Source organism: Rattus rattus, chromosome 3, assembly GCF_011064425.1.
Source record: "Rattus rattus isolate New Zealand chromosome 3, Rrattus_CSIRO_v1, whole genome shotgun sequence".
Taxonomy (NCBI): domain Eukaryota; kingdom Metazoa; phylum Chordata; class Mammalia; order Rodentia; family Muridae; genus Rattus; species Rattus rattus.
This window is the reverse complement of record NC_046156.1, coordinates 36,776,845-36,784,924: the sequence shown is the minus strand read 5'-3', so window position 1 is coordinate 36,784,924 and position 8,080 is coordinate 36,776,845.

Here is an 8,080-nt window from a genome sequence, read left to right as displayed (position 1 = left end):
ACTCCAAAGAATCTGACACTATTTTCTGGCCTCTGCAGGTATCTGCATGGATGTGCATATATGTGCATGTGTGTACACACACACACACACACACACACACACAGAGAGAGAGAGAGAGAGAAGATGAAGAAGAAGAAGAAGAAGAAGAAGAAGAAGAAAAAGAAGAAGAAGAAGAAGAAGAGAGGAGGAGGAGGAAGAGGAGGAGGAGGAGGAGAAGAGAGGGAGGAAGGGGATAGAGGGGGAGAAAGAGGTAGTGAAGAAAGAGAAGAATAAACCTTTTGTAAATTGAACATTATGGCCATTATCTATGGAGCCTCATCAAGAACAAAGGCTGTGAGGAGTTTGTCAACAGAGCCAACCTGTAAGCAAAGGTGAGAATTGTTGCAGCCTTTAACAACAGGTAATATTTGAATGGCGATGGGAAGAGAGTTTAACACTGGCCATTGTAGGTTGAGCCATGAAGCTGAAGGCTTCTAATAGGATCACGTTTTGGAAGACATCCATAGAGGTTGTCTTGCCCAACCTCTCCAAGGTCCTGAGGGAAGGAAGGATTTCTGTCTCAAGGAACTATAACAGGGAAAAGTTCTCAGAGTCAACCATCTTGGTTTCCTTGCTGGATTTTGATCACAAGGTCAAGTTCCCTTATCCTGTGTGGTATTTCCCTTCCATGATTCCTTATTTCCTGGAACACACGTCCCCATTTGCCTGACTCACTTTTTCCATGTACAGGACTCACAGTGTCACATGTTGAGGGCTCAGTGTTAAGTCCTCATGACACCTTGCCCCAACCATCCAGCCTACATTACACTGCACCACTGATTAATCTCTTACGTGTTTTTCTTAGTGTCTTGAAATCAGTCAAGAGGAACATGGTATGTGCGTGAGGGACAGACTCAGCCCCCATTGAAACAACTGGCCAACAATGAGGTGAACTTTTGTTTGTCTCCCAGGAAAACTTTATCCAGAGTGAGGAATGCTCTGACTTAACTGACTTTGCCTTCCTTCTTCCTGCTCCATTATCCCCAAAATGCAAATCTCTAAGGCCTCTATTTTATCCATCCAAGAAAAAGAGAAAAGGACACTCCCACTTCCTCGGAAGGTGTGTGAATATTGCTTATATCTCTCCTGCTTATATCCATGGGGCAAAGGTTAGTCATTCAGCCACACACTACATAAAAGAGTAATTTACTGTTTTAAAAAGTTATGCAATGGTTTCCGGGTAACAGTTCTCAGTGTTCGCCTCAGGAATATGCTTGTCAGGGTGTTTTTTTCATCTGCTCATGACATCTTATCTAATCATTGATTAACTGCTACATATTTTTATTACTAAACTACAAACTCCCAAAGAATTTAGGCCTTGCTGAATCTTTAGCTCTCAGGACTGCGCCTGGAAACTGGGGGTGTAGCTCAGGTCTGAGGGGCCGTCACAGCACACATGGATGTCCTGGTAACTAACACAGCATAAAATGTAGTCCCAGCATTCAGAAGGTGGAGGCAGGAGTTCAAGTTCTTCAACATGGAGAGTTGGAGGCCAGCCTCAGCTAGTAAGACCCTGTCTCAAAAACAAACAAACAAAACAACCACAAAACCCAAGCCAATTAAAAAACGTCATCTTGTAAATAAGTCCTTGATTTCAATGGAATGAATTAGGGGTCTGGGGATTCACTGTGGAATGCATCGAAGGTTTGGCATGAATTGACTTCCCTTGTTATATCGGACACTTGAAAGGGGCTTGAGCTGTAGCTCACTGACAGAGTTTGCAAGACATGTAAGGGTCTGGGTTTGATCCTTGCACCACATATACGACAATTAAAGGAGCAGATGAGATGACATGACACGCCTGACATGAGACAGGGCACCAAAAGACATTGGAATGAACTGCGAGCAAAACTACAGTATTAAATTTTAACACTGCAGGTTGAAGTTTCTCTCTCAAAGTTGCTTCTAAGCAAATGTTTGCCCAGAAACAATGAACGCAATGCCAATAAGAGATCATTTGGTCAAAGTCAACAGATTTGCATTCCCTCTCAAGATCCTTTCATTAGCTGGGAGAAAGGAGGCACTCACTTAGAATCTCAACATTCACGAACCTGGGGATTAGTTCAAGCCAGCAACAACAGAAGCTGGCTATAGGTCAGCCTGGGCCCAAATAGACACTGTTTCAAAAAATAAGGATCAAAACCAAAACAAAATCTTTTAATTTTCCTTTATTCCCTGCTTTAGGATTCAATGGCAGATCTTTTAAACTAGTTTTGTTATCTGTACAGTGTAGATGACAGTATCTGTCATGAGCAATTTGTATAACACTTGGACAAATCCCTTAAGCTTAGTGAAAACGTGATAAATGTTTATTTCTCCATTGTCATTCCTAGAATGTGGGAGGACTTAGAATAATCAAGTGCATTATTTAGCAAAAAAAAATGATAATAGGTTTATTAGAATAAAACTAAAAAAATAAGAGATTAAGCAAGCCCCAGTTTTCCCCTTCAGTTACCTTCTCTCCAGTGTTTTGTTAGATACGGTTTTAAGATTGAAATAGATGTTTTTGAAAAATTTATGAAATACTTTAGGGTCTTAATGGCTTAAATGTTTCTGTTTGGTTTTCAAACATACTTCGAACTATTTTGTTTTCTCAGTGATGGCTTACCTGGAGTTTTGGTGTCTGTGTTATTTTTGTTTGGGAAGAGAGCAAAAACCAAATCCCTGACATTAAGGTTTTAAGGCAGTATATGTGCATGCATTTCTGGGCACACCAAGAAGATCTCAGCGTCTTCGTGCTAAGATGAGCTGTCAGACGTTTTATTCTGAGAGGCTCTTAGTTTCCAACAAAGTCACAGTTAGTGTATTTCTACTTTATTGAAGAGGAGATCTAGTATTAGACCAAACTGTGCCCTGCCCCCAACATGTCACATGATGATTACTCTTTGGTCAATAGCCTCCATCATCCATGCCTATGTCCCAGGACTGACCCTGCCCCGCCCCCAGACCCACTGAAAACTCAAAAAGGATATCCTTACACCTGAGACATCATTTTGTCCCCCTAAGTACTGTCTTCCTTGGAGAGTCTCCCAAAGTCTGTTCAAACAGACAGTGTTTTCTTTTTCCCTCAAGTTCTAAGTATTTTCCAACTGATGCTTAAGACAAAAGAGTCTGTTTTCCTCATGAGCAAAATGATGGCTTTCTAGTGGCTGGACCGTGTGTCTCGGGAGGACAGTGAGTGGAGCGCCATGTTGCGTATGTTATAAAACTACAAGAGCCATGCACTACTGTTGGGCTGGCCATGGCTGCATTTCTAATTTTACCATTTGTTGAAAGAGCAGACAAGATCAACTAAGGTGACCCTTCTCACAAAAACCCACACCTTGAGACCCATGAAAGGCGAACTTATTCAACCGGGTGGGAGTACGTGGGTAAACATAAGCCCATCAGCCAACTGGTAAACAAGGTTTGCCACGATCGTCCTTAACGGGGAGCTTGTTTTGAAACTCTGTGCTTCTCTGTGTCCTGTTTCAGTTTATATTAGGTGGCTACGTGAAATTACAGATTCAGGAGGATTTGAAGGGGGCAGCCTGTGTGAGCTGACTGGTTGACGAGGAGCAAACATCACATCACTGTTACTGAGGCTTGTATTCATATCTGCACACACAAAACCCAAACCTGGGCAGTGGCGGTAGCCCCACTGAGGGATGACTCAGACAGCAACTGATCCAGCTCCCTACAAGGGAGGAACAACAAATAAAGCCTTAAAATAAGCCTGAAAGAACAGGGAGTAAGCAGAATCCAATGTCCGGTTTATCAAGGACAGGACTTTGGAATGAATCTCATAGTTGTGTGGACAACTCATCTGTGGAGGGGCTGTTCATGAAACACGGGTTTTGGTTTATGCAAAATGCCCTATTCTTTTCTTTTTTTTTTTTAGTGTTTATTTACCAAGAAGTCCAATAATATTTAAAGGGTCCTCCTCCAATCCTACACAACAGTAAACAATGTTTCTAACATTGTTTGGGAACTACATGGACTACATATACTATTAAGTATGCTAGAGCAATTGACATCTTCTTCTTGTCTCTCCCCTTCCTATTTCTTACTTTGAATCACCACCTCTTTTTCGCACTGTGGCTCCTGCTGGGTAAATGGCGTAGGTTCAGTAATGGAGGTCCTTGGATAATTATGCACCCCTCTACTGTCTGCAGGAATCTTAGCAAAGTATATCCTATACTGACAGACTGTATTGTATGGAGCTATGAAGACTCGGGTGACAACGGGTCTGTCTTAACTCTTCTACTGGCCATGTGACCATGCATGGTTCTCCTTCCCCAGGGAGTGATGACACTGTGTGCATGTGGCTTGCCAGCGGCTCATGGAAATCGGTGTCAAGAATGTGTATAGGTGACGTGACTCTATAAAGTGCTGGACTAGTGTAAGATATTACTTACTTGTATCTGAGTCCTTAGCTGCCTTGCTGTAGAGCAACCTGTGTCACGCCGTTCTGTAGGCATCAGGGTTTAGCATTTCTTTCTTTTTTTTTATTGGATATTTTTTTATTTACATTTCAAATGTTATTCCCTTTCCTGGTTTCCCGTCCATAAGTCCCCTATCCCATCCTCCCTCCCCTTCTCCTATGAGGGTGTTCTCCCTTCACAACCACCCACCCCTTCCCACCTCCCATCCTGACATTCCCTTACACTGGGGGTACAGCCTTGGCAGGACCAGCGGCTTCTCCTCCCATAGGTGCCCAACAAGGCCATCCTCTGCTACATATGCAGCCATGGGTCTGTCCATGTGTACTCTTTGGTTGGTGGTTTAACCCCTGGGAGCTCTGGTTGGTTGGTATTGTTGTTCTTATGGGGTTGCAAGCCCCTTCAGCTCCTTCAGTCCTCTCTCTAATTCCTCCAATGGGGACCCTGTTCTCATGGTTGGCTGCAAGCACTCGCCTCTGTATTTGTCAGGCTCTGGTGGAGCCATTCTTTTCCTGTTGGCCTGCTGAGTCTTCCAAGGTTTTCATTTTCCTAGTCTGGAGGGGGCAGAGCAGATGACCTCCTCCCTGGCCATACAGAGGCCATAAAGTACTCACAAGCAGCATCGCGGTGCCCCCTCCTGCAAACCAGCCTGAGATGATAGATAGGCAAGTTCGAAACAGTGCTCAGGACAGAAAAGGCCTAAGAGCAGCGGGAATGGCATGAGGCACAACGACAGGCACTATTGAGGTTGTATTTGCGATGCCTGGACTGTAGCAAAGACATGGAACCGAGGTCTGGAGGAACTGAGGAAACAGCCACAAGGTCACGCTTGTAAGTGACAGAGATGGAATTAAGAATTGGTTTGGTCCGATCCATTTTTACAATATCACAGAGAGATCTCCGTTTCTTTATTCTGTTCTGAATGTCTCGATAAATGAAACAGAATTGGAAATGCTCAGAATAATTACAGCACTGGGTTCCTTAGCAGTTTCCTCTGGAACCTCGAGATCTCTGGACTAGGTTTGTCCTGGTTGAGAGGCTTTTTACTCATAACCTATGCGACTGTTTTCCTACTCATGTTTTTCTGGTTTGCCGGTTCCTGAAGATCTTCGTGATACCTGTTCTCAGTGTGCTTTCCTTTCCTTCAGCTGTGCAAATATTAAAGTTATTAATACACAGAGCATAAATACATGAAAGCAAGAGCACTTTGTTTCCAGCCCCTTCCTTCTTCCCCTGGCCTGGGTACCGCTGTGTTTTGAACACACCACCTTCTGCCAACAACACTCATCCATCAAAACATCCCACTAAGGAAGCACACACACCTGTCTTCCTCCTTTGCAAGGTTTTGTTTTGTTTTGCTCTTTAAAACACATTTCCTTAAATGCTGACACGGAGCCTCAAATAAGCCAGGAAGAGAAGGAGGTGTAAACAGAATCCAATGGTTGTCTAAATGCTAAAGCATTAAGGCTAGGAAATTAGGAATAACGTTTCATAGGCAGGGATATTTAAAAAACAAGTTGCCAAAACAAATCTGCAAGTCATTTCTCCTTTCTTGCTTAATCCCATCGCTTATACAGCTTTGTCAAATTCCCTTGCACAGTTCTAGCTGGGCCATATTCTATACGGATTTGGAATACTAAGAAATATAGTTTTCTTCCCTATGCAAGAAAATATCACTTCCTCTCTTACATACAGATCCCGACTGACCTAATTAAATAAAAATTCATTCAGGTGGTCAGATATCATAACACATACCTGAACCTTAGTACTCAGAAGATTCAGGCTATAGGCTCATGAATTCAAGGACAATCTGGGTTATACAAGGAAGCTGCTTCAAAAAAAAAAAAAGAGCTAATCTATGAAGCTGATCTATGAGATAGATCAGAGGGTAAAATTCTTGCTGTGAGAGTATGGGGCCCTAAGTTTGAATCCCCAGAACCACATAAGGTTAGCTGTGGTAGCCTGTGTCTACCAGCCCTCCGACACCAACATGGGAAGCAGAAACAGAAGAAACTCCAGAAGCTTACAGGGTAGCTAGTCTGCCCCTTACAGCAGAGAGACAGCATCAGGACCCTTCCTCGACTTGGAAGGCAAGACTTCTGACCTTTACACACATGCCGTGGCACACACATCATTGAAGGAAACATGAATTTATCCTTATTTCTGTAACTTTCTAGTCATGCAGTATGTGTCAAGTGTCTGTAGCAAGGCTGCAAAATGGGATGTAAGAATCTTAGCCATTTTACTAGCATCAAAACATTAGTATTTAACAGTGAAAAGATATGTAGGTCTTAAATAACAACTTTTTGCAGACGAGTCACAGAAAGATTAATTCCCATATTAAAGGCTGCACATAGCGGAAACAGTACAGTGTTTTAAAACTGAGCAAAAAAATAAATAAAAGTCAATTATAGTAGTAATACACTTGGGTTACTCAGAAATGAAGCATCCAAAATGAACGGTGGAAGGCTGGTATATGTGGGTGCAGTTTATCATGGAATATAAGCTAATGTTAGCTTGAAGAGGGTGTTCGTTAAGATTAGAATGAGCTGGATACAAAGTGTAAGCAAACGGAAACTATACAGATGGCCCAGATTAATGAAGGTTTGAATTATACTTTTTATTTAAGATACTACACAAGGAATACACATTTGACAGAAATATGCTATGACCATTAAATACAGTTCCTGGTGTTGTGGTGACCCCCCTGACCAGAAAGTTATTTTTGTTGTTAGTTCATAACTGTAATTTTGCTACTGTTATGAATCATAATGTAAGTATCTGTCTTTTCCGATGGCGTTAGGTGACCCCTGCAAAAGAGTTGTTCAACTCACAAAGGGGTTGCCACTCAGAGGTTGGGAGTCACGGCTGTAGAGAACTAAGCAGCCTTGGAAGATTAAGCTCAATGATACCAGATGTCCAGTTCTGAAGTCTTCGATCTTTGCAACACTGGTTAGAATGTACATTGTACTTCCTTAGAGGAATACAAGTGGAGGAAAATGATCAAATGTCCGCGTCACTCCGGAAGCTATATGGAAATTAGGTTGAGTTTATTCAGGCAGGTTAGGGACAGGCAGTACTATCAGTAAACAGACACAAATAGTTTCTGCTCTTACTGCTGTGATGAAATGGCTGTCATGTGTTTTATGCGTGTGAATACACATGTGACACGTCACGAGTGTGTTTGGGGACATGGAACAGAAAAATTTACGATGTCTATCGGATTACACTTGCTACTCAAGTGAGGGGAGGCTGACTGGAAACTGTGTCGAATTTAAACTACACATGAGCTAGGTGGTAAATGTATATGAGATGATATTTACGAAAGATATGGGTGCGTAAGAAAGGGTGAGGAAGGTAGGGGAGAGAGAATCTTCAGAAAGAGAGAGTTAAAAACAAAACAGAATTAGTTTCAGTGAGTGCTTAGAATAAACAGAATGGTTATAATGTGCCTTAACTTTCAGTTTGCACTGCTTGAGTTCAATTTCTAGCTATAGTAATTAGAAAGACTTCTTCTGGACTGGAGAGATGGCTCAGTGGTTAAGAGCACTGACTGCTCTTCCAGGGGTCCTGAGTTCAAATCCCAGCAACCATGTGGTGGCTCACAACCATCTGTAATG